The sequence below is a fragment of the Odocoileus virginianus genome, chromosome 2 (assembly GCF_023699985.2).
Source record: "Odocoileus virginianus isolate 20LAN1187 ecotype Illinois chromosome 2, Ovbor_1.2, whole genome shotgun sequence".
NCBI lineage: Eukaryota > Metazoa > Chordata > Mammalia > Artiodactyla > Cervidae > Odocoileus > Odocoileus virginianus.
Window position 1 is genome coordinate 92369342 of NC_069675.1, and position 23261 is coordinate 92392602.

The following is a 23261-nucleotide window of genomic DNA, read 5'->3' on the forward strand; positions in this document are numbered from 1 at the left end:
TCAGTGCACATGGGGAGCGGGGAGGGGAAGCTCTGTTCCACACAGGTGCTTGGCAACCCAGGCCCCTTTCATGTTGTGGTGCCTTGTCTTCCTCTGCAGTTGGCTGCTGACCCAAGAAACAGAGTGGAGGACTGCTCAGGAGACTTGTAGGGGTCAGGCCCGGAGTGACCATATCTCACATCCTACTGGCTGGAAATTAGTCATGTGGCCCCATCTGACTACTAGGGACAGTGACTGCAGCCATGAAATTAAAAGCTGCCTACTCCTTGGAAGGAAAGGTATGACAAACCTAGACAGCATATTGAAAAGCTGGTGTGCTACCATCCACGGGGTGGCAAAGAGTCCGCAGGGTCGCAAAGCGCTGCTCACGACTTAGCACCTGAACAGCAACAAAACTACTCGGGAAGCTGCAAACTGTAGGCTTGGTGATCACAGAGCAGTGTCTGCTTCACACCAGCTCCCGTTTACATAGATGTTTTGGGACACACCTTGGCCTGCCTCTGGCAATACTTCCCCCCACTCCCCTGCCCCTCCCACTGCCAGCTGAGGAGGGGTTTCCATCTCTGACCATCCTCTGAGTCTAGACACACCCTCTGCCCTCACCTCAATGTCTTGGCCCTGGAGAGAGGTCCCTCCCCAACCCCATGTCCAAATGCCCATCCTATTCTTAGTCCAGTGGGATGATGGGGTATACAGGTGAGCAGAGGAGACACATACAATATTTATGAACCCCATTCTTTGCCCCCCCCCCCCCCCCCGCCGTAGATGCATAGTATTTGCAACACCACTTAAGCACAGATTTCTGGTGAACCCACTTCATGCAATTAGAAGCTGCCCATAGCCCCAAGTGGTCACACTTTTCCTTCGAGTAAGAATTTGCTTGGAACATAGAAAGAAGGCAGTTGTGTTCTAAGTAGTAATATGAACTACCAAGCAACCCTGTCACATCCTTTGGTATTCAAGCTCCTTTCCGGTATTAGCCCACCACTTAGGTTGTAAGCAGTGACTGGAAGGAAAAGATAGAGCAACTACAGTTCCTCTTCTTCTCCGTACTTCCTGCTTCCTCAGTAGGCTCAGGGTGGATGGTGCTAGCAGAATGTGCATATCAAGAAGTAAATGAGAAGCAAAACCAGTTGAGTTTGTTTTGTGCAGCGTCCCTATTATTCTGGTAAGAAGAAATTCATCAGTCTACGGCCAAATATGTGTGTTGTTGTTCAGCTGTTGTTCAGTTGCTCAGTCATGTCCGACACTTTGGGACCCTATGGACTGCAGGACACCAGGCTTCCCTGTCCTTCACTCTCTCCTGGAGTTTGCTCAAAGTCCATTGAGTCAGTTATGCATCCAACCATCTCATCCTCTGTCACCCTGTTCTCCTCCTGCATCCAGTCTTTCCAGCATTAGGATCTCGTCCAGTGAGTCACCTCTCTACAACAGGTGGCCAAAGTATTGCAGCCTCAGCTTCAGCATCAGTCCATCCAATGAATATTCAGGATTGATTTCCTTTAGGGTTGACTGGTCTGATCTTGTTATCCAAGAGACTCTCAAGAGTTTTCTTCAGCACCACGGTTCAAAAGCATCAATTCTTCAGCGTTCAGCCTTCTTTATGGTCCAACTTTCACATCCATAAATGACTACTGGAAAAACCATAGCTTGGACTATATGGGCCTTTGCTGGCAAAGTGATGTCTTTGCTTTTTAATACACTGTCTAGGTTTGTTCATAGCTTTTCTTCCAAGCAGCAAGCGTCTTTTAATTTCATGACTGCACTCATTGTTCACAGTGATTTTGGAGCCCACGAAAATAAAATCTGTCACTTTTTCCCTGTCTATTTGCCATGAAGTGATGGGACCAGATGCCATGATCTTCATTTTTTGAATGTTGAGTTTTAAGCCAGCTTTTTCACTCTCTTCTTTCACCTTCATCAAGAGACTCTTTAGTTCCTCTTTGCTTTCTTCCGTTAAAGTGTTATCATCTGCATATCTGAGGTTGTTGATTCTGCCTATGAGTTAATGCTCTTATATATGCATTACAAAATATAAAGTAAAATTCATGCTAGTAACTTTAATTGTGTTATTTCTTTACCTAGAGCAGCATTAACTAGCAAATAAAAATATTAAAAGTCAAGAGAGATCCCACTGAAGAAAGAAAAAAGCTGTGTATTTTAATATTTTTTACTGCTCTTTCCCCCTGTTTTTGGAATAAGGGGCCCAGGTTTTCATTTTGCACTCACCCCTGCAAATTATTTTGCCAGCCCTAAGGGCAGAATTGTGCTTTGGGCCTCAAGACCCGGGAAAGTGTGTGCTCTGGGGGAGGCATTTGGGCTCACTTGCTTCTTGACCAGGTGGTCCAGCTCTTGCGTAATTTGACCCTGTCTCTGACTCTGGAGGTAGATTCCCCCACAGTTCAGATAGGCTTGAGCCAGTCTGCTCCAGTTCAGAGCCCAACTCTGCTACTTTTGCTGGCTGTGTGATCTCAGGCAAGTTACTTGATGTCTTTGTGCCAGCTCTTTCTTGAATGAGGATTATGATAGCAGTACTCACCTCAAAGAATTGTTGAGAAAGTTAGGCAAGTTAATACCAGCAACATGTTTGGTATAGCACATGGAACCTACAATTGAGACTCAGTTTATGTGAACTATTATTATTACACTGTTTTCCATGATTTTGCAAGCCCATGGAGGAAGTCTCTGGGTGCCCTCTCCTCCTGTGTCTTGGTGATGCTGAAAGATGGGACCAAACTCAGTCCCCGTGCTGAGGAAGTGGACTCACCAACAGGAAGTGGGCTTCTGGTCTGTGCATGTGGGATGTGCTGATGAGCTCTGAGCAAGGCTGTGAAGGCAGCAGTGGGCCTGGGGTGGTGTTTGGGGGCTGCCGGAGGTCGCTTGATCTCTCCATGTTTATCTCTAGGTCTGCCATAACAAAATACTACAAACTGGGTAGCTTATGGCAGAAATTTATTTTCTCAGAGTCTGGAGGCAAAATGTCTGAGACTAGGGAGTGGTGGGGTTGGTTTCTTCTGAGGCCTCTGTCTTTGTCTTCCCAACGGCTGTGTTCTCCCTGTGTTCACGTGGTCTTCCCTCTGTGTGCATCTGTGTTCAGATCCTCTCTTATAAAGACACCAGTCCACACTGGATTAGGGCTCATCTGGGGACTTTAGTTGACCTTAGTTACCCCTCTAAAGCTCTGGTTGCAAATACAGTCACATTCTGAGTTCCTGGGGGTCAGGATTTCAACACGTGGATTTGGTGAGGGACACAGTTTAGCCTGTAATAATGTCTGTGAATGCGTGGCGGTTCTGTGGGTCCCTCTCATCACGTGACTGCACACCTGTGGCCCTGTGTCAGTGTCTGTGTGTCTGTCTGAGTGTCTGTCCTTCAGAGACTGTCCGTGTGCCTCTGTGAGGCTGGGTCTTGGTGGGCCAGACCTGGTTGACTCTGATGGCATTCCTCATCAGCCTGCTGGTGTTGTGTGTCCTCCACGAGTTGGTCTGTACGTAATCTGTAGTTACAGAGTAGGTCTGTAATCCAGGGTGTCATAGGTCCGAGGGGCGGGGGTGAGGATGTGGGAGCTCCCGGGCGGGGAGCTGGATCTCCTCATCTCTGGGTCTCTGTGCAGGTGAGTTCTAATATGTGTGTGTGTGTGTGTTTGTGTGTCTGTATGTGTGTGTGTGGGTGTGGGTGTGTGTGTGTGGAATGCCTAGGGAACTAGATCTTCTCATCTCTGGGTCTCTGTGCAGGTGAGCCCTATCATGTGTGTGTGTGTTTGTGTGTCTGTGTGTGTGAGTGTGGGTGTGTGTGGAATGCCTAGGGAACTAGATCTTCTCATCTCTGGGTCTCTGTGCAGGTGAGTCCTATTATGTGTGTGTGTGTTTGTGTGTCTGTGTGTGTGAGTGTGTGTGTGTGTGGGTGTGGGTGTATGTGGAATGCCTGGGGAACTGGATCTTCTCACCTCTGGGTCTCTGTGCAGGTAAATCCTATGGCGCACACCTGTGTGTATGTGTGTCTGTGAATCTGAAATCTGACCAGGCATGCGGCTGGCAGGCAGGATTTGAAAGGAGGGCGGAAGGATCGTATTAATTTGAGATTTGGAAGAAGACAGTGTGTTTACAGAAGCGGGAGAACAGCGGGTTAAACATATGTTGGCGATCACGGTGAGACAACGGCAGCTGAGGCTGGGCTGGCTCCGGTGTGAATTCCGTGGCATGCTGGCGTCTTTAAAACTGTCACAAAACCAGACACGGAAGGGAACAGTGAGACTGAGCTGACTCCGTGGGGGGGGGGGCAGGGAGTAGGAAGCCGAGGCATCTGGGAGGTGGGGTCCCCGTGAGGCCACTTCATCTCCACCTCCACACCAGCCGCAGACGGAGGGTGAGGGATGGGGGTGGGGGCACTCACTCTCCCCCCACTGCTTTCTAGCTGAACGGAGTCTGCTCCTGGAGCCCTGGAGCCCTGGAGCGGGTGGGACCCTCCCATACAGAGCCCCCACTCAGGCCGTGCTGTGCTTTCCACTCCTCACTACAGGCCTGCAAGGGAGTAATGATTATTTCCATCTGAGAGCTAGGAACCTGTGTCCTGGAGAGACACAAGTCCTTGGTCAGGGCTTTAGGGACCAGAATCTGAACTGTTCAGTTCAGTTCAGTTCAGTCACTCAGTCGTGACTGACTTTGCAACCCCATGGACTGCAGCATACCAGGCCTCCCTGTCCATCACCAACTCCCAGAGCTGGCTCAAACTCATGTCCATCGAGTCAGTGATGCCATCCAATCATCTCATCCTCTGTCTTCCCCTCTCCTCCCACCTTCAATCTTTCCCAGCATCAGGGTTTTTTCCAATGAGTCAGTTCATCACATCAGGTGGCCAAAGTATTGGAGTTTCAGCTTCAGCATCAGTCCTTCCAATGAACTGAGATCTGTCTAATTGCTCCCAGAATTTCTGGATGGTGTTTTGTTAAGAAATAATGAATGAATGAATGAAGACATGCCTGAGAGAGAGAAAGGAGGGAGGGAGGAAGGGAGAAGGAAGGGAGGAAAGAAATGATAAAACAGTCCCTATACTTTGAGGTGGAATCCATGTCCAGGCGCTAGTTCATGCCTTGAAGGGCAGTAACCAACCCATATTTTCTCCATCACACCCATCAATCCTGTAATAAATGGGGTTAAGCACTTTGATCTATTCTTTTGGAAAAATCAGTAGCAGTCGAGACAGTGGACCCTGGTGTCTTCTTGCCCAGGGAGCAGCCTTTTTCTTGGGAAACAAACAGGAAGGAGACGGTCTGAACAGAGATTCTTTTGTTCCCCACCCTTCCCCCAACATGCAGTCACCAAGTGCCAGCCTTGGTTTCACTCAGCTGTGGCCCCGGGTTTGAGTATGAGCTCTGCCACACACTAGCCTGTTCGTTCTCCTCTCTCTCCTCTTCTTACCCTTCCACGCCCTCCTTTATTTCACTGAGCAGGCTTCATGCACAGGGCTCTCAGGTTTTCTCATCACCAGGGCTTTGAGGGACAAATGTGTCCCCTGGATGTACTGCCTGGGTCTTCCTCTTGATGGCTTGATTCCTTGTGTGATTTGTAATTGTCATCTGTACACTTACACTAAGCTTGTGTCCCGTGGGTGTGCCTCGTGCCCTGGGTGGTAGCTGTAGACCAATGGGAAGCTTGCCTCCACTGGGGATCCAAGGCTTTCTTCTGGCCCCAGGTGAGGTCATTTATTAATTTTCCAGGATGTCTCCACGGCTCCAGGCTTTCTACAGGAGCATGCTGCCGCCCTGGGCTCCCATTTCCTCTTCCACTCCTGACACAGGTGGAGGGCAAGGCTTTTTGCTTCTTTCACAGGCCAGTGGGCAGAAAATTTTCCCTATAAATTAAAAAAAAAGCAGTATTTAGGTGTAATTGCTTTACAGTGTTGTGTTAATTTCTGCTGTATGGAAAAGGGACTCAGTTATAGATATACATATTCTTTTCCATTGTGGTTTATTACAGGATGCTGTACAGTAGGACCTTGTTGTTTATCCACCCTATATATATAGTTTGCATCTGCAAATCTCAGACTCACAGTCCACCCCCACACCCTTGGTGACCACAAGTCTATTCTCTATGTCTGTGAGTCTGTCTCATAGGCAAGTTCATTTGTGTCCTATTTTAGATTCCACACACAAGTGATAATCATATGATATTTGTATTTCTCTTTCTGACTTCTTCGCTTAGTATGATAATCTCTAAGTATATGTGCATGCTCAGTCACTCAGTCGCTCAGTCATGGCTGACTCTTTGCGACCTCATGGACTATAGACCACCAGGCTCCTCTGTCCATAGGATTTCCCAGGCAAAAATACTGGAGTGGGTTGCCATTTCCTTCTTCAGGGGGTCCTCCAAACCCAGGGATCAAACCTTCATCTCCTGCATCACCTGTCTTGGCAAGTGGATTCTTTACCACTGAGCCACCTGGGAAATGCCCTGGCTCCACCCAAGTTTCTGCAAGTGGCTTTATTTCATTCTTTGTGATGGCTGGGTGATATTCCATTGTGTGTGGTGGGGGGTAGGGTGTGTGTGTGTGAGTGTCTGTGTGTAGGAGGGTGTGTGTGTGTGTGTGTGTGTGTGTGTGAGTGTGTGTGGGTGTGGGTGCAGGTGTGTGTGTGTGTGTATGTGTAGTGTATAAATATGTGTGGGGGGTGTGTGTGGGGGGGGAGGTGTGTGTGTGTGTGTATGTGTGGTGTATATATATATGTGGTGTGTGTGTGGGGGGGGTGTGTGTGTGTGAGTGTGTGTGTGGGGTGTGTGTGTGGGGGAGGTGTGTGTGGGGGGGGGGAGGTGTGTGTGTGTGTGTGGGGGTGTGGTGTATCTATCTATGTGGGGGTGGTGTGTGTGTGTGGTGTATATATATGTGTGTGTGGGGGTGTGTGTGTGTGTGTGGTGTATATATATGTGTGTAGGGAGGTGTGGGTGTGGGTGTGTGGGGGTGTATGTGTGGGGTGTGTGTGGGGGGGTGTGAGTGAGTGTGTGTGTGTGGGTGAGTGTGTGTGGGGGGGGTGTGGGTGAGTGTGTGTGTGGGTGTGTGTGGGGGGTGTGAGTGAGTGTGAGTGTGTGTGTGTGAGTGTGTGTGGGGGGTGTGAGTGAGTGTGTGTGTGGGTGTGTGTGGGGGGGTGTGTGTGTGTGGGGTGTGTGTGGGGGGGGTGTGTGAGTGTGTGTGGGGGGGTGTGAGTGAGTGTGTGTGTGGGTGTGTGTGTGGGGTGTGAGTGAGTGTGAGTGTGTGTGTGTGTGTGTGTGGGGGGGGTGTGAGTGTGTGTGTGTGTGTGAGTGTGTGTGTGTGGGGTGTGTGTGTGTGAGTGTGTGTGTGTGGGGGGTGTCTGTGGGGGGGAGGTATGTGTGTGTGGTGTATATATGTGTGTGTGTGTGTGTGTGTAGTGTATATATATGTGGTGTGTGTGTGTGTGGTGTATATATATATGTGGGGGGTGTGGTTGTGGGTGTGTGTGGGGTGTGTGTGGATGTGTGTGTGGGGTGTGTGTGTGGGGGGGGAGGTGTGTGTGTGGGTGTGGGTGTGTGGTGTATATATATATGTGGGGTGTGTGTGTGTGTGTGGTGTATATATATATGTGTGGGGAGGTGTGGGTGTATGTGTGGGGTGTGTGTGTGGGTGTGTGTGTGTGTGTGTGTGTGAGTATGTATGTGGGGGGTGTGAGTGAGTGTGTGTGTGGGTGTGTGGGGGGTGTGTGGGGGGGAGGTGTGTGTGTGTGTGTGTGTGTGTGTGTGTGTGTGTACACACCACATCCTCTTTATCCATTCGTCTCTCAGTGGACATTTAGGTTGTTTTGCTTCCATGTCCGCTACTGCAAACAGTGCTGCTCTGAGTGTAGAGGGGCACCTATAAGTTTTGATAGGTAGAGTTTCTGTCCTTGTTTACTTGTAAGTGTGGCCCTTTCTGATTTCCATGACAGTGTCTTCTTGGACCCATCATAATATGGAAATGACTTGGCAACTAGATCCTTTTTTCCTTTACAGTTCGCGTGTTTGAACTGTCATCATATGTTGCTTTATCTGTGGCTTGATTCTTCCACCACAAATTTCTTTGAGGGTAAAAGTTCCCTTCTAACCTTGGGCTTTGGTTCCAATCTACAAGTTTTGAGAAAAAGTGTTCTCCAGCTCAAGCAATCTAACAGTCGTTGCAATTTCATCTTTGATCTTCCCTGGATTTTTAAGTGCTTTGTTTACTTCCCAAGGTTTCTTTTCTCTTCTTTATCTTCTGTCAGTTCTAACAGACTTTTAGAGTGGATTCTAACTAGAAAAGACAACAATAACACTATATGCAAAACAGAAAGAGACACAGATGTACAGAACAGACTTTGGGGCTCTGTGGGAGAAGGCGAGGGTGGGATGTTCTGAGAGAATAGCATTGAAACAAGTATACTATCAAGGGTGAAACAGATCACCAGCCCAGGTTGGATGCATGAGACAAGTGCTCAGGGCTGGTGCACCGGGAAGACCCAGAGGGATGGGATGGGGAGGGAGGTGGGAGGGGGGATCGGGATGGGGAACACATGTAAATCCATGGCTGATTCTTGTCAATGTATGGCAAAAACCACTACAATATTGTAATTAGCCTCCAACTAATAAAAATAAATGAAAAAAGAAAGAAAGAAAGGACAACTAGAGAGACGTCTAGAGATGGTTTATTTAAGTTGAATGTTTAAATAAACTGACAGTGCCTGATGGTCAGTACACAAGATGGGAATCCAGTGGCCAAGCTGGAACCTCTGCTCCAGGCCTGACTTAGTCATGTCACTTGGGTGATCCAGCTCCGCAAAGGTCTCAGGACCTCTGGCTGTTCATCAGGAACTTGGTGACAGAGAGCCCTGGGCAGGGCGATCGTGGTATCTCTTTCTCTTAGCAAATACTTGCCTGTGGCTCCTGGCTTTATGGCAGTAGCTCAGTTCCTGCCCATTGTGTTCAGATGGCCCAAGGCTCCCACCAGCCCCTTCCGCAGGGAGCCCCTCAAACTCAGGTCCTGCTCACTATCCCAACCCCAAATTCCCTCTTTATCTAGTCCCTGGGGTCTCCTCTTTTACTGGCTTTGAACTCAGCTGGGCATTTACATTTTGGGGGGTTATAATATAGCAAGCATTTTAATGTGTGTAGAAAAGAAGAGGGGATTTTCCATATTGACCCAATGTATGACATTAACTAGAAGTTTCTGGCATGATTGACTTTGTATCTTTGAGCAAGACACTTAACTTCCCTGATACTGTCTTTCCATCTATAAAATAAGTATGTCCTATGATAGTAATATCTACAAAATGGGTTGTTATAAGAATTATGTGAGATGGGCATGTAAAGAATTAAGCATATATGGTGCCTAGAATATAGTCAATGTCCTATAAATGGTAGGTGTGATTATCATTTCTGCTCCCGTTTTACATATAAAGATCTTGAACTCGAAGAGATGAACTTGCCTGAAGTCACTCATCTGGTCAATGGATTAAACCTCAAATGTCTGAGTTTTGTCATCCCAGGAGCTAAGCGTATGAGTGAAGTGGCCTTTAGAATGACTGGTGACCAAGTCACCATCTGAATATACCCTCATAAGGGTCCCGCAGTGAAAACTGCCTAGCAGAAGACAGGCAGTCCCCCAGATTCATGAGCAAAGTAAACAATGGCTGTTATTGTGAGTCATTGTGTGGGGAACAGTGGTCACACAGCAGTAGACAGCATGAACACTGTCTTGTTGCTTACTAGGCACAGTTAAGTCCTGGGCAGACATCATGGCATCATTTGTTCATCTGTCCATTTACTCAAACAGAGGTTGAGTCTCGTCTATGCCACAGGCTCTTTGCTAGGCATGGAGGACTCAGTGGTAAATAAGACAGGCAAGATAGGATACAGACAAATAAATAAAAAAGGAAAATACCTGGTAGTGATAAATGCCAGGATGAAAATAAGGCTTAATGAGACAGAGTGACAGATGGAGTCTTTTCAACCTAAGCGATCGGGGAAGTTTCCTCGGAGGCATTTAAGGTAAGATGAAGGTCAGGAGGGAGTAAGAGCTGGCAGCAGAACATGCCAGGCAGAAAGAATTGCCAGTGGAACGGCCCTACAGTGGGAGTGAGCTTGGCATCCTTCAGAGGCTGGCATGGCCACAGTGCAGGGAATGTGGGAGCAAGAGGCAGGAGAGGAATGCCAAGAGGTGTGCAGGGGCATAGCATGCAGTGCTCTGTAGACCAAGGAGAAGATTTCAGATTTTCTTCCAAATGCAATGAGAAGGCACTGGTAGGTATTTTAGCAGGGTGATGTGTCAGTAAGAATCAGTTGATGATGCTGCAATAGCAAATAAACCCCCAGATCTCAGTGGCTTCCCACAATAGAAGTTTATTTTCTTCTTACATTTAGTCTATAGTGTGTCTACAGGATCTCATCTACTTGGCACCTTAGAAGCTCAGGCTGCCTCCCGTCTTGTGACTCCAGCATCTTGTAGCTTCAAGGTCAATGTGATGTCATCTACCCAGGGACAGGTAGAAGGAGAAGAAGGGATGGGAAAGGCACACCAGATACTTATCTCCCTTAACCTGAACTAGTATAAATCACTTTGCTCATATCCCATTGGCCAGAACTAGTCACATGACCAAGCTAACCATCAGGGAGGCTGGGAATGTGAAAAAGCATACAGATCTATCTAAGAGCTCCAAATATTCTCCACCACAGGTAGTAATTTATATTGCAAGTTGGCATTCTGGTTGCTACGAAAAAAATGTGAATCATGAGTAGTGGGGAGCCAAGCTATGGTTAGATTCTGAAATGGTAGATTAACTTCTTTCCCTTTGAACTTGTCACTTGTGGCCTTAAATGCTGAGCAAAGTTTACCTCCTTGAACAAAATATACACTAAAAATTGTGCCCTGTAGGAATGTTCAGATCAAAGCTGCAGTCTGGAGTGCAAACCCAAATGTTTAGCTCACACCAGTTAGGATGGCCATCATCAAAAATCTACAAATAACAAATGCTGGAGAGAGAGTGTCTCTGTGTGTGTGTGTGTGTGTGTGCATGTGTGTATGATGTGTGTGCATGTATGATCTGTGTAAAGTTGTTGTCTTTTGTAGTATTGTTCTGTATTGTGCTATTATTTCCTTCCCATTTATAAATATTAAGATGCCTTTTTAAAATGAAATGATGGTGACACTATCTACTTAAGAGGCAAAATAACTCTTTGTTGGTTTCCAAATTAGTTGTGGAATTTACCAATCCAGGACCCCAAATTCTGGGAATCAGGGCCTTCCTGATGAAACATTTGGAATTTGTTTTGGCTTTTTATTGGAGTATAGTTGATTTACAATGTTGTGTTAGTTTTAGGTGTACAGCAAGGTGAGTCAGTTTTATGTATATATTAAATATTTTTAGAGCCTTTTCTGTTAGAGTTTATTACAAGATATTGAATATAGTTCCCTTTGCTATATAGTAGGTCCTTGTTGCTTATCTGTTTTTATATAGTAGTGTGTATCTATTAATCCCAAACTTCTAATGTGTCCCATTTCCACCCCTCCCCCACTTTCCCCTTTGATAAACATACGTTTGTTTTCTAAGTCTGTGAATCTGTTTTGTAAATAAGTGTATTTGTGTTATTCTTTTAGATTCCACATGTAAGTTATATTATATATTTGTCTGTGCATATTTGGTATTGGTGTGCTTTCTGAATTGCCTGTGAGAATCTTTTATCATCATCCAATAAGGGAGATATTCAGAGTTGCCTGTGTGAGAAGCTGCTTGAGGCAACTTACCCCTTTTCATTCAAAGAGTCATCCTCAAAACTTTCAATTTGGGAGTCACAGTTGAAGTCACCTTGGTCTTCTTTTACGGTGATACGTTAATCTCATGTCACATGCCTCTCCATGGGTCACTTGACAGGCCTCTTCTTATAAAAACTGCCACCCAGTGTGAGGCCTTTCTTCTTAGGGCTCCCAGCGTGACTTCTGTGCTCACCACGTAGCTTAAACCTGAAGCCAGAGCTTTCCAGACTCTGCACTCACATTCATTAGGTCCAGCCATGTTCCTGGGATTCGGTAACAAACAGGCAGAAATGTAATTCTGCTTATCTGATGCCACATTGGCCTTACTTTTCTCATTTCCCCATTTGCATTTCTTGTCTCATTGACAAGCACTGGCCCATGAACTATATTTGGAGGCAGCAGGCCTGGGTGAACAACAGCAGCCAAGGTCCAGAGCCAAACACAGAGGTTCAGGAACCAGGATGCCAAGAGCCAAGGGCGACCACGTAGGCCAAGGGCAGGAGTCTGGGTGGCTACAGGAGGGTTGGACACATGTCTTGGGGATTGGTGACAGGCCACAGCAGGCCTACAGGGTGAGCTGGGGGGCTCAGTGAATGCTTGTCGGGCCCTGCAGGAGCTGGCAGGACTCCACACTCTTCTCCTGCCTTCCCTCCTGTGGCGGTCTCCAGGCAGACTGACCCCCTGGTCACCCACACACCAGACCTCCTTCTGCTATTTCTGTGCTCCCTGTCCTTTCTGCCCGGTACACCCCCTTTCTGTGCCCCGACCCCACCATTTCCTGCCTGGCCAACTTGTATGCCTCCTTCAAACGGAACACGCTCTGTCTTCTTCCACACAGATAGAAACTCGGCACACCGGTGAGGCACCTCCTTTACTGCCTTAGCCTTGAGGCTCACACAATAGATGTGAGATAGGAGAGAGGACCAGGGGGCAAAGATGGCTCCCAGGTTTCTGTCGGAACAACTGGAAAGGTAGTGTTTCCAGCAGTTGAGCCGGGAAGGGGCGGGTTGGGAAGCGACCGTCAGGGATGGGGTTTCAGATGTGGTACATTTGATTAAGATGGTAACTTTTTTTTTTTTTTTGCCAAGTCATGAGGCATGCAGGATCTTAGTTCCCCAACCAGAAATCAAACCCATGTCCCCTGCATTGGGAGCACAGAGTCCTAACCACTGGATTGCCAGGAAAGTCCCTAGATGTGGTCCATTTGAGATGCTTGCTAGGCCTTCAAGTGGTTATGTTGGATACCCTTTTGGATACACATGTTTGGAGTTCAGACAGCAGGGCCAGGTCTGGGACATAAATTTCAGCATCATCAGCATAAGGCTGATATTTACAGTCATTTTTTGCATGCACTTTATGTGGAATGTGGCTTCCAGAGGCCCTCAGCCTGGCACATCAGAGCCTTCCAGCTGGCCTTGGGCATCACTTAACCCCACTGTTGCCCCTCCATCCATGTGCCCTTCATAGCAGCTCCAGCAGCACCACTCCTCTGTATATGTCCATAGCTCTCCTTTTTCACCTGTCACTGATGGCTCCATATTCTTCAAAGACCAACACATCCATCTTTTTTCTTGCTACTTTTTTTTGAAGAATGAATATTTCTATTCTCACTGTTACAACAACACTTTGACTATGTGTATTGAAACCCTAGGGCAAATTACTTCATACTGCATTACTAATATAATACCTGTGTCATTGATAAACATTTTGAAATATTACCCAAGGTGTTTTCTCCTTTAGCATATCAACCTGAGCCTCTTTCCTCTTTAAAACATCTTCTCTGAGGCTCAATAGCTCAGAGAAGTAATACAAAACAAAATCAACAACAAACAAACAAAATAGCAAAAAAAAAAAAAAAAAGAATAAAAAATAAATAAAAAAGAATTAACTTCTTGATTTTGAGTTTTCACGTTTCACATTTAAAAAATCCATAGCATCAAGGGAATAAGAGAAAAAGCCACAAATTGGGGGAAAATATTTGCAGATGACAGGGCCTGACCCGTGGAAGTAGGTCAATAGATATGAGCCTGCCCTGTGCCCTAAGTTATTGGGTTCAGGGTAGACCTGACCATTATTGGGTCTTTCAGATTCCTGCCCTCCCACCCCCACTGCTGCCCTTACATTGGAATTGGGGCTTAGACATGCTTGTTCATGTCTGCAGGTCACTGGAACTAATATGATAACAGTTCAATTCAGGTCAGTCACTCAGTCATGTCTGACTCTTTGCAACCCCATGGACTGCAGCACGCCAGGCTTCCCTGTCCATCACCACCTCCTGAAGCTTGCTAAAACTCATGTCCATCAAGTCAGTAATGCCATCCAACCATCTCATCCTCTGTCATCCCCTTCTCCTGCCTTCAATCTCTCCCAGCATCAGGGTCTTTTCCAATGAGTCAGTTTTTCACATCAGGTGGCCAAAGTGTAGCATCAGTCCTTCCAATGAATATTCAGGACTGATCTCCTTTAGGATGGACTTATTTGATCTCCTTGCAGTCCCAGGGACTCTCGAGAGTCTCTCCAACACCACAGTTCAGAAGCATCAATTCTTCGGCACTCAGCTTTCTTTGCAGTCTAAATCTCACATCCATATGTAACTACTGGAAAAACCATAGCCTTGACTGGACGGACCTTTGTTGGCAAAGTAATGCCTCTGCTTTTTAATATGCTGTCTAGCTTGGTCATAACTTTCCTTACAAGGAGCAAGCGTCTTTTAATTTCATGGGTGCAGACACCATATGCAGTGATTTTGGAGCCCAAGAAAATAAAGTCTGTCACTGTTTCCATTGTTTCCCCACCTATTTGCCATAAAGTGATGGGACTGGATGTCATGATCTTCACTTTTTGAATGTTGAGTTTTAAGCCAGCTTTTTCACTCTCCTCTTCTAGTTTCATCAAGAGGCTCTTTAGTTCCTCTTCACTTTCTGCCATAAGGTTGGTGTCATCTGTGTATCTGAGGTTATTGATATTTCTCCCAGCAATCTAATATAATGTAATATACACAGGCTATATGGTAACATCACAGCAGCCTGAACAGGGAGGAGAGAAAAGATGAGAGGCAGACACAGGAAGAAGGAGTAACAGAAGGAAACATGACTCTGGAATTGCCTGCCTTGTCACTGCAGCCTTGAGAATCCCCATTTGTTTCATGACTTCTCTTTTTTGCCGAGGCTGGCTTTAGTGCATTTCTGTTACTGATGGCCAAATGGTTGTTGACCGGCAGTAACTGAATCCTCTCTAGACTGTGAGCCTTTCAAGGGCAACACTGCCTCTGTTCATCTCTCTAAATCCAGAAGCTGGCCAGGACTCCCAGTGAGGGATTGAAGGAACAACCATTATTTATAGAGTAGCAGGGCTCTGTCCATCAGAATGTTCTCCAGGGCTCTAGGAATCCTGTTGGAGAGTTTTGTACAGTAAAGTTACAAGCATTTGATTTGGAGTTTGGCTTCCAACCCTCCTACTTACTGCAATGTGACTTAGGAAGCCCGAGTTTCCACAGCTTTAACATGCAAATCCCAGTTCCTGGTTCACAGCCTCGATATTGGTATGGAGTGAAATAATTTCTGCAAAAGTACCTAGCCCCATGCCTGGCACAAAGGAAATGCCCTGTGAATGGAAACTGGCATGATGTATAACTGCTATCGAGAACTGACCTTATCCATTCAAGAAATATTTGTTGAGTACATGCTGTGCCCTGGAGCAGTGAAGACAGAGACAAGATCCTTGAGATGTGCGCTCTCATAAAGGTTACAGTCAAAAGAAAAGGAAGTGGCTTTTCTTCATTGCCTTCTGTGTTCCGGTGCTCCAGGTCAGGCTCCTCTTGATCAGGGAGGGTATTGAAAGACTCACACTTTGGATCTGTCATGATGCGGTGCCTCTGTGTAATGAAAGCAGTTCTGCACGTGGTTATGGTTTCTTAGTTTCAACAGCACCGTTTGTGGTTATGCCATGTTTATTTTTCACATCCTTCCAGTTAAACTCTTGTGAGAGACGTTTATACACCTGTCCCACAAATGTGTTCCTCCCACCTGCCTGTCTTCTGCTCCCACAAGCATCTGGGTTCAGTCTGAGAGTGCCGATCAGATTAAACACTGTGCAGATCAGGGGAGAGGTCTGTTTAGCTAGCGAGACTGGTAACTGAGGAGAGGTTACCCTCCCTCCCTCAAGGCCGAATCGATCCATTCTAGTTCCCACGGACCCATACCAGAGAACAGCCTTCGGAGCAATGATGTGTTCATTAACTGAAAGAACACTTAAGGAGGGCCAAAAAGGATAAAAGTGATCGGTGGTGATCTCAGGTTCAGGGTGCTGGCTACTTGGTCTCCGACCTGCATGGGCTTGGCTGGCAAGCAGATACTGCCAAGCTGTTCCTGGTACTCTGCTCAGCTCTCTCAGAATTAATACTTTTTGTGATATTGACCACCCTTAGGGATCTCATCACATCTGAAATACACTGACCATGTTGTTTCCCCTGACAATAAAGGTTATATATGTTCATTATTAAAATTAAAAAAAATCTTCATGGCCTTCCTCCCTAATAAGGAAACAGTGATTATTTTTATTTTATTTTTTCCTCAGCTTTTGTTGTTGTTCAGTCACTAAGTCATGTCCAACTCTTTGTGACCCCATGGACTGTAGCGCACCAGGCTTCCCTGTCCTTCACTGTCTCTTGGCGTTTGCTCAAACTCATGTCCATTGAATCAGTGATGCCATCCAACCAAACATGATAATTTGATAGATGTATATATTGTGCAGTGACTACCACAATTACCACAACGGCACATCTGTCACCTTATACGGTTATCATTTTGTGTCTGTGACATGAGAACTTATAAGGTCTACCCTCTTAGCATCTTTCTAGTATATAATACAGTATGGTTAACTGTAGTCACTATTCTATACATTAGATGCCTAGTACTTACTCATCTTACAACTAAAAGTTTAAATCCTCCTACCCTGCCCCTGGCAACAACCAATCCACTCTCTGTTTCTATGAAATGTCTTTTTATATTCCACCTATAAGTGAGCTCAGACAATACCTGTCTTTGTCTGTCTGACTTACTTCATTGAGCATGATATCCTCAAGTTTCATCCACGTTGTCACAGATGGTAGGATTTCCTTCATTTTATGGCTGAATAATATTCCATTTTACATATCTATGTCTATATCTATCTCATACTTTCTTTATCCATTTGTCCATCACAGGCATTTAGGCTTTTCCCATGTCCTGGCTCTTGTGGATAATGCTGCAATGAACATGGGAGTGCAGATAACCTCTTTGAGAACTTGTTTTCATGTCTTTTGGATATCTGTCCAGAAATGGGATTATGTGTAGCTCTCTTTTTAATTTTCTGAGGAATCTCCATATTGTTTGCCAACGGAATAGTGATTTTTATTGGCCAGGCAAAATGGGCAACCTCAATGACTGACAAAACCAGTTCCCTAGCTTCCTTTACAGTTAGGAATAGCCAAGTGACCCATTTCTGACCCTTTGGATCACAGCAGATCTGCTAGGGAGTTTCTGGGAAAGATTTTGCTATTCACCCCATCCCCCATCCTGCCATGAAAGAAGAGGCCACGACACCTGAGGCTGGAGGAGCCACTTTGTGCCCACGAGGCAACAAACATGAGTGTAAAAGATGACCACTTGAGGAGGTCTCAAAGCATGGAAGGACATGTGTTCTTTTTTTTTTTTAATTTTTAGCTGTGCTGGGTCTTTGCAGCGAGTGAGAGTTACTCTTCATTGCAACTCATGGGCTCCCTATTGCAAAGGCGTCCCTTGTTGCAGGCTCTACAGAGTAGGCTCAATAGTTGTGGCACATGGGCTTAGTTGCCCTGCAGCATTTGGAATCTTCCCGGACCAGGGATTGAACTCATGTCCCTGGCATTGGCAAGTGCATTCTTAATCACTGGGCCACCAGGGAAGTCTAGGACATGGATTCTTATTGTCTTCATTTTCCTGTAACAAGAAGACTGGAGGTAGATACTCCTGGCCAGTAAAAATAAATGCTTATTATTCAAGCTCCTGTTGGTTGGGTGTTCTATTTTTTGCACCCAGATTCCTAAATATGCCAAAATATAGACATACAGATGTTCCTTGACTTGTGGTTCAGCTTAACAATTTTTCAACTTTATGGTGATGCAAAAGTGATCTGCATTCAGTAGAAACCGTGGGCTTCCCAGGTAAAGAATATGCCTGCCAATGTAGGAGGAGCAGGAAATGCGGGTTCGATCCCTGGGTTGGGAAGATCCTCTGGAGTAGGAAATGGCAACCCACTTCAGTGTTCTTGCCTGGAAAATTCCATGGACAGAGGAATCTGGTGGGCTACAGTCTATGGGGTCACCAAGAGTCAGTCACAACTGAGCACACACTCATACAGTCATTCAGTAAAAACCGTACTTAAGATTTCAAATTTTGCTCTTGTTCCAGGCTAGTGACGTGTGGTAGGATACTCCCTTGTGATGCTAGGCAGTGGCAGTGAATCCCCACTCTGTCAGCCACTGGATCACAAGGGTAAACGACTAGTATACTTACAGCCATTCTATAATCATACAATGGTTCTGTTTTTCACTTTCCGTACAGTGTTCAGTAATTTACATGAGCTATTCAACAGTTTTTTTAAATAAAATGGGCTTTGTGTTAAATGATTTTGCCCAATTATAGACTAATGGAAGTGTTATGAGCACTTTAAGGTAGGCTGGGCTAAGTTTTGATGTTCGGTGATATATTAAATGCATTTTTGACTTATGATATTTTCAATTTATGGATTTAAAAATTTTTTTTTATTTTAAAAAAATATTTATCTATTTGACCGCGCTAGGTCTTAATGGTGGCACACGGGATCTTCGATCTTTGTTGTGGCACTCAGGTTTTTTAGCTTTCAAACTCTTAGTTGTGGCATGTAGGATCTAGTTCTCTAACCAGGGATAGAACCCAGACCCCCTGCATTGGGAGTGTGGAGTCTTAGCCTCTGGACCACCAGGGAAGTTCCTCAACTTATGGTGGATTTATCAGGGTGTTTTATGATGTACCCCATCATAAGACAAAGAAATCTGTATTTGTTTGTTTGTTTTGCTGCCCAGCTTGTGGGATCTTAGTTCCTTGATCAGGGATTGAACCACTGCCCACAGCAATGAAAGCGTGGAATCCAAACCACTGGACTGCCAGGGAATTGCCAAGGATGATCTGCAGACACAAAAAACAGAAGAGGAAAGTCTGTTCTTGCTCCAGATGCAGACACTGTTAAAGTTTGGGAGAGATTTTTCTAAGTATTGTTTGCATATATTAGTACATATAAATAATCACAAATACATATAAAATTAATGCACTCATAGAATAAATGCATTCTGTTTTATAACCTGCTTTTTTTATTAACAAAATACCATGGCTTATTTCTGTCAGTACTGCTTTTTTATTTTAGCAACTTAATCTTCTATTGCTACACATTTAGGATGTATCCAATATTTTCTCATTATAAGCAATGCTGAAACAATTATCCTTGAACATGCATTATTAGATATGGACAAAGGGTATGCACATAGTAAATGTTGATTTATCTATCTATTAAATGTTTATTGAAAGACTAGTATATATGGCACATTTATGCTTGATGAACAGGTACTTCGGTGAGGTTTTTAGTCTGGGGGGGGGGAGACTGACAGTTGAATAAGTAAACAGACTTGTTGTTTAGTTGCTAAGTCATGTCTGATTCTTTGCGACCACATGGACTATAACCCATCAGGCCCCTCTGTTCATGGGATTTCCCAGGCAAGAATACTGGAGTGGGTTGCCATTTCTTCCTCTGGGCGATCTTCCCGACCCAAAGATTAAACCTGTGTCTCCTGAATTGGCAGGTGGAGTCTTTACCACTGAGCCACAAGGGAAATCCAAACAACTAGTAAATAGTTACAAATTGTGATAAGTGACAAGCAGGAAATGAACTGATATGGTATGAAAACACTGGGGACCTAACTTGAGTAGATGACCAGTGAAGGCCTCCAAGGAGGTGACATTTAAGCTCAGAGTTTAAGGATGAGAAGAGCCTAGGAGGACTGCTCTAGGTGAAATCCCCCAGAGAAGAAAGAACTTTGATGTTTAAGGATCTAAAAGGCAATGGATGTGACTAGAACACCTGAGAAGGAGATGAAGGGGAGGCAAGGTCTAGACCAGATGAGATCATGTAGGTCATGTTGAAGTATTTGAATTTATTTTATGGAAACTCACTGGAGAGATTTAAGAGAGGGAGTGACTTGTTATATTTTATTGTTATTATTATTTAATGATCACTCTGGTTGCTATTTTCCTTTGTTTGGATGGAGTCAAAGCCAGATCAGTAAAAAGTTCATTGAAGTGGTCTAAGCAAGATAATATGATTTGGAGTGGAATATTAGAAATATGCAAATAGATCAGTGGATAGAAACAACACATTTATAAGCAGGCATTGCAGGTGGATTCTTTACCAGCTGAGCCATCAGGGAAGCTGAACTTATACTAGTGGCCCACAATTTTATGTACTGAAGTTTTACATTATATTTTAATATGTTAGAGCAGTATTTTTTACGGCTCTATGAAGTTTACTTTATATTTTATATTCATTAATAATGTTCTTATAATAATAATTTTAAATTATTATTTAGTTTTTAAAATTTCATAGACATTTTTCCATATTTATCAAGATTAGTTTTAAAATAATTTTGCTATGTTCCATTGCACCCTACCCCCAAAATCACATTGGTTCTTTGATTTGAATTACACTAAATATATAAGTTGAATTCGGGAAATATGTCATCTTTGCAATATTGAGACTTCCTGCTCAGGGATTTGTTATGTTTTTCTGTTACCTAAGAACTTAGTTTTAGGTCTTTCAGTAGGTTTTATAGTTTTCTTTCTTATGGGCCTTGACGCTTCTTGTTAAGGTATGCCAGGTATGTCATAGTATTCATTGCTAATGGAATATCTTTTTAAAAAGGCATACTTTATAAATGGAAATCACAGGTATTTAGTGTTGTGTTTAGGGGATCCTATAAGTAATACCTTTCTTCCTTTTCTGAATCTGGAAGAAACTGAGGCATAGGAGATAAAAATACTATGTTCATTACTGATAAACTTGACTGGAAAATGTAGCTTTTGACCTGTAGCCGAGTGGGCTTGCTGTATTTCCTCCTGAAATGGATAGATTTACCTCTATAGAAAGAGGTAGTTCTGGAAATAGTCCACTTACCACATGGTGGAGAGCACATGAAAATATTTTCTTTCTGCAGTCAGCCAAATCCAAAAAGAGAACTCATAAGCATCTATTCTTGTTCACTTCCTTCTCCCAAATTCACTAGTCAGGCTTCCTCTAGGGTGGAGAGAGGCCATGTCCAGTTCAGTTCAGTGGCTCAGTCGTGTCCGACTCTTTGTGACCCCTGACTGCAGCACGCCAGGCTTCCCTGTGCATCACCAACTCCCAGAGCCTGCTCAAACTCATGTCCATCAAATTGGTGATGCCATCCAATCATCTCATCCTCAGTCATCCCTTCTCCTCCTGCCCTCAATCCTGCCTAGCATCAGGGTCTTTTCAAATGAGTCAGTTCTTTGCGTCAGGTGGCCAAAGTATTGGAGTTTCAGCTTCAGCATCAGTCCTTCCAATGAACACCCAGGACTGATCTCCTTTAGGATGGACTGGTTGGATCTCCTTGCAGTCCAAGGGACTCTCAAGAGTCTTCTCCGACACCACAGTTCAAAAGCATCAATTCTTCAGCACTCAGCTTTCTTTGTGTCCAACTCTCACATCCATACACGACTACTGGAAAAATCACAGCTTTGACTAGACAGACCTTTGTTGGCAAAGTAGTGTCTCTGCTTTTTAATATGCTGTCTAGGGTGATGGTAGCTTTTCTTCCAGGGAGCAAGCATCTTTTAATTTCATGGCTACAGTCACCGTCTACAGTGATTTTGGAGCCCCCCCAAATAAAGTCTGTCACTGTTTCCATTGTTTCCCATCTATTTGCCATGAAGTGATGGGACCAGATTCCATGATCTTACTTATCTGAATGATGAGTTTTAAGTCAACTTTTTCACTCCCCTCTTTCACTTTCACCAAGAGGCTCTTTAGTTCTTCTTCACTTTCTGTCATAAGGGTGGTATCATCTGTATATCTGAGGTTATTGATATTTCTCCCTGCAATCTTGATTCCAATTTGTGCTTCATCCAGCCCAACATTTTGCATGATGTACTCTGCATATAAGTTAAATAAGCAGAGTGATCATATACAGCCTTGATGTACTCCTTTCCTGATTTAGAACCAGTCTGTTGTTCCATGTCTAGTTCTAACTGTTGCTTCTCGACCTGCATACAGATTTCTCAGGAGGCGGGTAAGGTGGTCTGGTATTCCCATCTCTTTAAGAATTTTCCACTGTTTGTTATGATCTACACAATCAAAGGCTTTGGTGTAGCTAATAAAGCCGAAGTAGATATTTTTCTGGAACACTCTTGCTTTCTCAATGATCTCAAGATCCAAAAGTGGATTTTGTCAATTTGATCTCTGGTTCCTCTGCCTTTTCTAAATCCAGCTTGACCATCTGGAACTTCACAGTTCACATACTGTTGAAGCCTGGCTTGGAGAATTTTGAGCATTACTTTGCTAGTGTGTGAGATGAGTGCAATTGTGTGGTAGTTTGAACATTCTTTGGCATTGCCTTTCTTTGGGATTGGAATAAAAACTGACCTTTTCCAGAGAGAGGCCATGAGTCTTTCTCTAATGGAAGTTTCTCTTTACGAAAAGAAGCCTTTTCCTTTAACATTTAGGAAGACCATTGATTTTGGTTTTTATCTTATAACTAGGCGCTTTACTAAAGTCTCTAAGCTTTTTAGTTGATTCCCTTCAATTTTTATGTTTAGGTATGTATTGACATCATGAACAAATAATGACAAGTTTGTCTTTTTCCATTATTTATATTTCTAATTTTTCTTATTGTATTGGCTTTGGTTTGTAGCAATTATAGTAGGCATTCTTGTTTTGTTTCTGACTAAAATGAGAATGCCATTTCACCATTAAATATGTTTAATGGTGACTTCTCATAAGTAAACTTTTTCATGTTAAGAAGCTTAAATATTCTTCCTAGTTTATTAAGGGGTTTTTAAAAAAATAAAATTAGAAGCTATTGGTGTTGAATTTATCAAATATTTTAAAAGTGTCTCTTCTGTTGATAATATCCTGTGATTTATTTTTCTTACCAATGAAATGAATTTACAGTCACTAATGTTGAATCATCCTTGTACTTTTGGAATAAATCTTGCCAATTATGGTGGATTTTGAGTTGTTTTAGAGCAAGCTGGATTCAGACTGCTAAAATTTTATTTAGTAGTTTTGCAACTACTATATACTTAAGCAGATTGGTCTATCTATAAGAGGAATGATTCACAGGTTAGAGATTAATTGGTGAACTTTGAAAAGGTGGTCCTGGCTGAGATGAGTTTGGGAAATACCAGGTTTGTTTACTCTTGGAGATCACA